This window comes from Strongylocentrotus purpuratus, unplaced genomic scaffold, assembly GCF_000002235.5.
Source record: "Strongylocentrotus purpuratus isolate Spur 01 unplaced genomic scaffold, Spur_5.0 spur5_scaffold_11, whole genome shotgun sequence".
Classification (NCBI taxonomy): domain Eukaryota; kingdom Metazoa; phylum Echinodermata; class Echinoidea; order Camarodonta; family Strongylocentrotidae; genus Strongylocentrotus; species Strongylocentrotus purpuratus.
Window position 1 is genome coordinate 30,333,358 of NW_022145596.1, and position 8,194 is coordinate 30,341,551.

Genomic DNA, 8,194 nt, shown 5'->3' on the forward strand with positions numbered 1-8,194 from the left:
TTCTAGTCACTATGTAATTTTTGCAACTTTTTTTTTCTTCTTTATTTTTATGAATTGAATGAATAAAGTCACATTGGAAAATCAAATTAAAATTAGTATGAAAAGTACATAAACAAGATTACAGTCTGATAATTATCATTAAGGAAGTAATTGTACTACGATTCTGTTCCCCTCTTTTACATTTAGTTCTCTAAATTGATATCCTATTATTACCATTCTCTAAAATCACTTTGATTTTGGTCTAAATTCATTCAACTCCTAATCTGCCAATTAATCTATTCCTCTATTTTATTTCCTTTTTTCTCATTTTTGTCATTTTCCGGTCTTCCTCCCTTTAAAAAACGAAGAAAAAAGAAAGAAATATAAAGCTGACAAAATTATACAATAGTCATTCCTTGGAATTTGTATAAGTCGTTCAGAGTAATATAAGTCTTTAAACAACCAAAAGAAATGCGGTTGATTTCTAAAGGTTACATACATCAATATCATTCAGCACATAGATGTACGCATTTATGACTGCATAGCGCGTGCTGCACGTTGTAATTATAGTACGTGTACTTCAAACAAAATGATGCATTCATTTGAAGAAAATTGTTTGAATGGATTGTGAAGGCGAGATTTCAGCTAATGCTATAGAACTCAAATCAAATTCATCCGGGCAGAAAAAGGATTTGACGTTCTTTCCAATCCGAGGGATAATTGTAGAAGTATATATGCGAGGAAGAAAAGCAATTTCCTAGTCTATGCGAATATACTTCCTCATTTTACATTATTTCGATAGATTTTCGTTTTGCTATAAACCTGGTATAAGTGTGTAAATCCGCTGTGAGACATTTGCAATACATTATAAGGGCTTTTTAAATTTATAGAAAATAGAGAGGGATTGATGAATTGAATTGTAGATAATTGAGTAAGAAATATGAGATAAAAATGGGGAGACTGGGGGAGCTAGATTTTTTTCTCAGATTTTTAAAATGCATGCTTGCTTTGACACTTTCGTGGTGTCATTCTTCCTTGGATTATTTGTTGTATATATCCTCGGAGCGATCAACCTGTTTCCGCCATATCTTTTCAATTCTAACAATGGCAAAGTAGAGAGGACCGTTCATGAAATCAATATAACTGTATACACTTATACAATGTAATCCTAAAACAGAATGTGTAACATATTGCACGTACATGTGACGCAATTATGAAGAAATGTGGCATCCATCTTTAAAAATAAGTATATAACCGTTTGCGCAAAAAAGTACTTTCGTTCAAAATTGTGTTTATCTTTTAATGATTTTAATATTTTTCAGTACCTCTAGGCATTATTTGCGTTTTGCACCCACAATGCAGCAGTGTCTTCCGCTTCGTATGGTGTCGCTTAGAATAATCCAGATTGGATGAAAAGTCAACGTTAAAGTGACTTGGTAACATTGTTGAAGGTTGATGAAAAAAATTGCTTAATTTTTGTATAAATGTTACTTACTATATTCCTTCTACTGTACTAACCCTCTGACAGGCAAAAAATCCTGAACAAATTCTCAAACCACGAAGATATCTATGGTTTTCTTTGAAGGCGTCGATGTGAGGCACCCTCTAACAGTGATTAACAGTAAATTCTCCCAACCATTTTTAAATTTTCCCAACCGTTTTTCCATGAAAAAAAAGACATAAAACAGGCTATAAAAAATCTGTCAACACTTAAATGTCTGGAATGGAATGTAGAGCCATTTTATTGCTTTGTGAGATTTCCATTCACCTAAAATGTAACTAAATTGTTCTACAGATCTAGATCTACACCTAGTTGGGAGAATTAAGGAATCGATCAGATCAGTTTTTCCCAATTTGTACCATGAATAATGGTCCGTTTTCACTCAAATTTTCAGATTATCTTTAATTGTACATCTAGCATTGAAGTCACTACCTTAGAACCACTATCTCTCATCTGAACAATGTTACCAAGTCCCTTTAACTATTTAGACGTATACAATATGTGCGTCAGACTAATGAATATATCTTAAATAAATCCTTTACTGTATAGATAATCATACACACAAATAATGAACATTTATTTTAAAAAATGGTAATCAAGATTTTATGTTAATGGAATAACCATATCATTTGTTATGAATACATAATGATGTAAATGATCCAGTGTGAAATTTGTATTCGAAAGCATGTACAAATTTACAGATTAGCCTTTGGCTTCAAGGTGGTGCTCTATAAAAAAAACATCCCTTGGTTTCAGTTTAATAAAACAAATCTCGAGGGATGAAGTGAAGAAACTCACCTTTTAGTCCGTCATATGACCAAATTTCAGACCATGTCCTCGCTGGTTCACCTGAAGAAAGTAGAAAGAAAGAATTAAGATAAAGACGATTAGAATTAGAAATCAAGATGCAATATTACTCATTTTATTGCGCGAGGCATGACGTAAAAACTATTGATAAGGAATCTTTGAATAAACATGGTACAAATCTTTTTCTCCAACAAGAGTACATTCCAGTCTCTTTGCTTTATGATCATGAATCTTTTCCACATAGGCCTGTTGATATTTTGGCTGAAAGGGGATATTCTAAAAATTGGAATAGGAATATCATGGATATAATTTCTGATCTAATTATTATTCATTTTAAATAGTTTCTTAACACTGACCTGCTATCTGTAGGTCTATGTTGTAGCAAGATATTTATTAAATTGTCTAATGATAATAGTATCATAAGTATGATATCTAAGTTCAACATGAGTAATAATCAAAATGAGTTTAATGACACGCCCGCCCATCAGGAGTAAGAATATAGAGCATTCCCTTGGGGGGAGTGCCCAAAGCGACATGTTTATGTACAGACGATATTATATTTCATTGACGGTGCAAAAACCCGGAAACTATCTGAAAATCAAATATGGCGGTCCACCTTGCCGAGCAAGGCAAACACTGTAGGCGAGACAATGTTTAATGTTTCAACCATCGACGGGAAAAGTGCGACGCCTTAATTTGAAAAATGATATTTAACCATGGGCCCGTAATTGGATCTTTTTTGCAAAGCCGTGGCAATGAAAATGGGTGATTCGAGCTTAACTTCACGCAGTAATGATGGATATTTCAGCGTTTACAACGGGCGGTCCTCAGGAATTTTGTAAGTGTATTATCTTTCATTATAAAGCGATGCAAGGTTGGAAAGCCTCGTTCAAATAAAGCGTTACCCCCCCCCCCCCCCCCCCCCGTCAAAAAAAAAGTCCTACGCGTATCCACTGAGCTCTGAGCAATATGAAGCGAATTACACTTTAAGGCAGTAGGGGGACTGCACTACTTGTAGCTACTTGCGCCCTCCATATAGCAAACAATGCCTTAGCGGTACCCGTTGGTCCCCATGATCCTCCCTTTTTAATGTTAATTGAGAGAGCTGGTTTGATGAGATAACTACCTGTCAGTGACCCCCCAACTGATCTCAACCATAATTTCTATTAACCCTTCTGGTTATGTACTTCGTTGCATTTCTCTCTTTTCTTCATTTAGCGAAATGATATCTCATTATTCTCGATTGCTGAGGTGAAAATGAAAATGAGGTGACAATGAAAGTAATATATAATCGTATTTATTTGGATTAGCTTTGGAAGTGAACCGGAAATTAAATCCATTCTAAAATTCCATTTGCATGATCACAGTCACAATGCTAATTCAAATCTATAATGGATATCGGATAAATAAAACGACCTCCATTAGAAGAGAACGTCCTTCATTTCGTATTTTTCCCTTGATACGAATATTATAAACCGGAAGAAGTGACAAAGATTCATAGTGACAAATAGAGATTAGCACAAATACCACCTAAATCACCGGCACTTTTAAATTGATTATTATAGTCGTTGAATCATCTTTAACAGAGGATTTTGTTTGATTTTTAGAATTCAGGGACATTCTTTTAAAGAGGTGGTATCATTGATCGTTAAAAGAAATGAAATAAATATTCTGAACATTACAGATAATAGCGTTAGGTAAATATAAACCTGCAACAACATAATACTTGTACATGTATAATCTATACATTTATGAAAACATGTAGTACTTACGCGTATTTATAATATTTCTATATCAATCAAGAGTTAAGTTATTTCCGTCATTTTTGCATATTAGAATGTTAAAAATCATAGGCTGTGATATTCACAACATGATTTGGACACTGATTCGCACGGTATACAAGAGCTACATAGTCTGCCCGTAAATAAATATCATTTTGTGGCTAAAGTATTTCATGGGCTCGGATGTCTGAAATAATTCTTAAATATCGAATTTGCAGACCTGACCGCCAGCACTTCTCCAGTTATAATATCAATTCGGATGGGAGATAGGAAAAAATCTATTTCATCGACCTAATCTGGGATGAACTTTCTTTCAATCGATAGTGCTAGGATATATATGCGATACAGTAGCAGTATATACACGTAACTTGAGGTCCGAAGATGGTATAAGGTATGAAAGGGGTCGTTCGCATGGCTGAATAAACCAAGCTTTCATCACTCAACTTTTGTTTCAAGTGGATTCTTGGTTTCTCTTGTTTGGTATCATAAACTGTATTAAATTTACCCGTTTTTAACCCCATTGCTGATATGCTCATATTTTGTTAAAACAAGAACAAGATGTAAAACATTAGCTCGCGACTTAGATTTTTATCCTATGAATATATGAATATATTTGAATAAATTACTATTTCGTATCTATTCGACAGTTTCAACCTCTCTGAGATAAATAGGGCTTACATGTCTATTAAACATGTACCTATCTGTAAACATGTGTAGGTCTATGGTCTAAATATAATTTGATACCTGATGGTACTTGCCCAAAGAAAAGACTGAGGGTGAGGATTGGCTTTCTTAAATGACATTTAAACAATCAGGGCCATTACTTACATTTTTAAAAACAAGGCGTAAAACTGAAGCAATTTACTGGTCATATCAATTTAGTCCTGTCTACGATAATGTATGCCATCGTAAACTAAAGTAGATTGACAACTCAACGATTTCACTTCATAGGACGTATTTGTATTTTATTCTGAAAATGTTCGTCGAAACTTGGAAAACTTTTCCTTTGAAAAGAAGGGGGGGGGGCTCCAATATATGTTTCTTACATTATTGTTGTCATATCTAAAATGATATTATGATCATTATGCAATGATATTACACTTCGGTTTGTTCGCACTCGGTGATGCGTCAGTTGTTCGGGTATTTATGGGCGGGCATGCCCCATATATCGGCAGCAATGGCAACATCCCTGCGTATAGCAGGCAACGAAATGTCATTTCATCATTTTGGAATTTATGACTCTTAATTACAAACATTCGAAGTGGAGTGGGGGACAAGCTGTTGATATCTTACTGTCAGTCGTCCTGTAAACATGGCCCGCCGTGGCAGGTTAAAGACCATTTTAAGGACCATGATGACATCTTAGAAGTCATTAGGAAGGTTGAACTTCTGCAGAAGAATGGCGTTTGTTAAAGGAAATATCCATCCAAATCTGTAAGTTTGATTCTACCGTATGTGCAGAAGTGGCTTTTTTTGGTTTAATTTTCTTAATATCAAAGTGCCAGGCTCTAGAATAGATGATACCGCTCTAGCTGTAATTCTCCACTACAACCTTGTTTCCTTTATGAATTGTGCAAAACCTCATATTACATCACACACATAATAAGGTAGTCGTGTTTGAGCTAAACTCACGCACATTAACGCACCTGTCATAACAAATAAAGTAATTATTTCTCGAAAGTTAAACAAAAATTAGGTATAAATTGCTTCCAAACACCTTTAATGTGTGAACTGCTGTAGGTATTTCTGTGGTTACGGAGCGAGCGATGGTAAAGGGGGTATGCACTCACTAATGGGGGATGTCACGTTATTCACATCCTGACGCCGCTATGAATGGAATAGACTTTCTTAGTAGCAGCTCAGGAATCTTTTTCGTTGGTCTGTATGTGGACATATGGACAGACTGACGTTCGAGCTGTCATTTGCATTATATAATAATGAACTTGTTTAAGAATTTTAATCATGACTTAATTTAGATAGGAACTGGCACCTCCCAAATGTGAAAGTTCACGGGAATGGAGGGAAGTGTTTAAAATCAATATCCCTAATGAAATCATCTGGTATAGTCAAGATGACGACGTTACTCATTAAGACGCAAAAGCTGATTAGGCACTCTTAAGTAATTGCTGGCAAGAGTAATACCATTCCAATGAGTTCTCCTTCCATATTCATCATCACAACATCGGGATAATGCTAAGGAAATAATTAGTAATGTCATGTACCCCGTTAATGGTATTAACTCAGCGCGAGCAGATTAAGACTTGAGATATGAAGCTAGTAAGAAAGTGAGGTTTACCGCATCCAGACAGCTAGGTTGTATTTTGGAACCACTAATTGATGCAGCATGTGCCTCAAACATGCTCTTGTAATGACGGGATCAAAGGAGACCGATCTTCATCCGTTCTTCCGATGATGCGATCCAGCTCATCTCCTTGTTTCCATCTTCACTAATCAACTAAAATTGATACTTCAAAGGGTCTCACACGGTGCGAATATTCTTAACATCACTGTAACATCTTGAGCAGAGCGGAAGCAGGCACATTTTGGTTTCTCTGTAACCATAAGACCATGAAGACCTCGGTTTAAAGCTATTTCTAAGATTTGTTCTTCTTTCCCCCTCTCCCTTTCTCTCTCTCTCTTTCTCTCTCTCTCTCTCTCTTTCTCTCTCTCTCTCTCTCTTTCTCTCTCTCTCTCTTTCTCTCTCTCTCTCTCTTGTGTCATCTTTACCTTTTATGGCGTTTTATTTCCACCCCTCCTCCACCCTTCTCTCTTCTCTCTCGCTCTCTCTCACTTTCTCTCTCTACATGTATATCGCTCCCCCACTTCTCTCAGTAAAGCATATTTTTTTAAAGTTGTTATTTTTTGTTTATACACACCTGTATGATCAAAGCTCATTATGTTAAAACAAGATTTGTAAACAGGCCATAATCTAGAGTAGATGTAGAAGCACTGTATAGGGATACGTGGGAGTAACTATGCTGATGAACTAATATAGCTAGGAGATAAACGGATAGGGAGGGGAAGAGAAGCACAGACAGGGGGTTATTGAGACATTGAGAGAAGTAGAATGATGAGGAAAACAAGAGATACAGAAACAGAAAGAGATGAAGAGGCAGGGAGGGAGAGGCAGGGAGGGAGAGAAAGAGAGAAAGAGAGAAAGAGAAAGAGAGAAAGAGAAAGAGAGAAAGAGAAAGAGAGAAAGAGAAAGAGGAAAAACGAAAGAAAGTGGGAAAAGGAAAAAGAAAGATGGAGGGATATTCCAAGTTCATAAACCATGCTTCGAAGAGGAGGGTGATTGAAGTTTTGCTAACTAATGAAATGCGCAAACACGAAGCAGGCAATTTGGACGAAAGACGTGACTGCCCCCCTGTTCATCTGAGACTGGTATTTAAATTTGATGGCATCGCGTACACGTGTAAATAGAGACCAAGGAAAGCACACGGCAAATGAGATATGATAACCAGCAATTGCTAGGCAGTCTTTTATCGATAAATTTGAGTTTGAACTTTCGAACAACCTTCCTTGAAAGGCTGACGATAAAGCTACACTTCCATTTACGTCCAGTCGACATCAACACGTGTTATACTGTATCATGTCAAGCAAGAGCGGTAGAATGGTGAAAAGTGGAAGAACAATTTGTGGTTTTGTGGCCCAAGTTGCACGTCACCAGTCATCAGCCTTCACAGTGTTCTTGAAAGGGGGTAGAAAAGTGACGTAACGACTGGCAGCTTTTCATGAAATACTGTAACTTAGATACTGACAATCGTAAGAGGATGAATGTTGGTTTTTACACCCCCATACACTCACTCTCTCTCTCTCTCTCTCTCTCTCTCTCTCTCTCTCTTCTCTCTCTCTCTCTCTCTCTCTCCCCCTCTCTCTCTCTCTTTCTTTTTGCCTGTGTCTTTCTCTGTCCCTCCATTTATCTAACTTCCTCTTTCCAAAATTCTCTCATTTCGACGCTCTCTTTTTTTTCCTCAATTTCTTTCCATAATTGTTGCCTCTCTTCATTTAACTGTGTATTTCATGATTAATATCTCCTCAACTTTTCTTTTTTTTTTAAATTGTGCATTTTTATATCTTCACCTTCAAAATATAACGGTTGTCATAGCATGACGTCATTTTGGTG

General features: G+C 36.3%; 1 protein-coding gene across 1 annotated transcript in view; it reads right to left on the reverse strand.

Annotated features, from left to right (window-relative positions):
- LOC579596 (carbonic anhydrase-related protein 10) overlaps positions 1–2,325 on the reverse strand; it is a 33,231-nt gene extending 30,906 nt beyond the window's left edge. The window contains exon 1 of the mRNA XM_030981147.1: positions 2,279–2,325. The gene's annotated coding sequence lies outside the window, so the exon portion shown is untranslated. The remainder of the gene's footprint in view (positions 1–2,278) is intronic.
- Positions 2,326–8,194: the final 5,869 nt, after the last annotated feature.